This window comes from Megalops cyprinoides, chromosome 3, assembly GCF_013368585.1.
Source record: "Megalops cyprinoides isolate fMegCyp1 chromosome 3, fMegCyp1.pri, whole genome shotgun sequence".
Lineage (NCBI taxonomy): Eukaryota > Metazoa > Chordata > Actinopteri > Elopiformes > Megalopidae > Megalops > Megalops cyprinoides.
In genome coordinates, this window is record NC_050585.1 from 18,636,635 (window position 1) to 18,638,977 (window position 2,343).

The window sequence follows — 2,343 nt, forward strand, 5'->3', positions numbered from 1 at the left end:
TGGCATGCCCCAGCAGCTCCATGACCTCTGACCTTTAACCCTGCACTCACCAGGGATCTGACTATGGATTGCAGCAAATCTGAGGTTACAGCTCAAGATGATTCTGACTGGAGATGCACCCTTGAGCTGGTACAACCATTGTCAGGGATTTGCTGGCCGAGACCAATAGAGTAGAACTATCTTTGAGGTGACCTTTGACCCAGCCAGCAACAGAAAGTCTGAGGCTCAGGGACTCGAGCTGAGTTTTACTCACAGGTTTGCTTCATCCACCTTGCAGAGCTCAGATGCGGGAGAGGAAGGTTGTGTGGTGGGAAGACTGTTTCTCACCTCCTGCCTGTTTCCCTCTATGACATTTCCATCATTAGAAAGATCCACAAACAGGAATGAGTTTACACTGACATCCTTCTATCAGCTCGGTGTCCAGGGAAGTGTGTGACCAATGGGCACAGAGATAGGAAGAAGAATGGAGGGGTGGTGTACACTTGAGTATGCTCTCTGACTGCCATACCAACGAGCCTGGCTCTTTGGCATTGTGGTCAAAGCTGCAGTTTGGTACCCCGTAGACCCGGGTTTGAGGTCGGGTGGGGTGACTGCTCTCGCTCTTCGCTACAGGTGGTAACCATCCTTGGTGTTGCTGTGGCTCCATTCTGCTCCAGGGACCATGATGTCAGGCTCCCGTCAGATAATGTGTGCTCTGACATCACTAAATGCACAGATGCAAGCGCATGTTACAGTGAATGTGTGAGAGTGACTGTGCATCTAACGAATCCCATCATTCAAAAGCCTGCAAAGCAGGTGCCAGACTTTCCCACTTTTCCTCTGGAATCTTTGGTTCCCACAGTCCTTCTGCTCCCTGCCCATTGCCAAGCTTACACACGTGCACATGAGCAATGTAGAGCTGCTCCAAAGCATTACCCAAAGCTGTCAGGATAATGTGGTGTGGCTGTCTGTCCACCCTTGGTGTTTTGGATGGGATTCATGGATAAATGAAAGGGACCAGAACAAAACAACAACAAAATGAAATGAATGAGTGAGTGAGTGAGTGAATGAATGAATGAAATGTTTGCTTTGCTGAATGAAACTGAAAAATGAAAGAATAAAAAATCTGAATGAGACAAAAAGAAAGTCGCCAGTGAAAGAGAGCAAAACTCGTTCCATTCACTAAGCAGAAGAAGTGACACATTATTTTTGATTAGTATAAATGCTGAGGCTTTAGGTGATGTTTTGGCTTGTGTGTGTACTGTATACAGTAGTGCACGTGTGTTTGCTGTTTATATTCACATTCCCTCTGTTAACCATTATGGTGTAATGATGTAGGTCTGACAAATGTAAAAAGCAAATTATGCATATAAAGCCTATAAGCAGGACAGGATACAATAAGAATATTTAATATTCATTGCAGTGAAAAAGGATTTGAAACACTGAAGTGTTCATTAAAGTCTGATTTGTATGTATGTATGTATGTGTGTTAAGAACACAAAAACAGAATGTTGCAAATAAAGAAAAGAAATGCACATGATTGTATTTATTTTTAGAAAGTTAATGTGTGCTTATTAAAGAAAATCAATACAGTATATTTGTACCATATATTATCAATATATATTATCAATATCAATATTCCACTCTGCTTCCACAATGAAAGCTGGGCAGAGGGATGACACTGACAATATAAGCATTTACAATGTACACCTGGCATTATTAGTCACTGCTTTTCAACATAGTATTGTTAGACAGGGTTCAAACGTTTTCTCATATTACTCACATTCAAATTTCTGTCTAATCAGTTGTGTTTTAAACACTTGCAAAAGATGTCTAAGTGTAACCACACGATCATCATTGGCCCTAAAAAGGTATTCTTAGGGGTAGTGCCTCAGTCTCACAGATCCATCGATGAGAGTAATGTGCATATGCTGTAGAATGCCCAGTGTATGCATACTTCCAAGACTGTTTTAGCTGGGCGAAGATTCTGGAAGGGATTGTGAAAGACAGGGTGATAGAGCTGGCCTCCTGTATCAATATGTAACATTGTTTTCTACATGGATATGGAAATTCATCCCCCTGACTACATGTGCACACAGTCCTGCTCCTCATACAGCTCATATGCATACAATAAGAGACTCATGATGATGCACTAATTTTAGATAAGAGGATTTTCATGTCTCACACCCAGTTTCTCCTGAATTAACCCATGATGTGTTATTATCCCATGATGAGTCTGATCTCTTACCTGTCATTTGGTGAGGTGCCATCCACCCAGTGCCATTCGTTCCCTTCGTTTTGAAGTCCAATCCAGTAGGAATGTGTTGTGGTGTGTTCATTGATAAACTCCTTAACATAAGACAC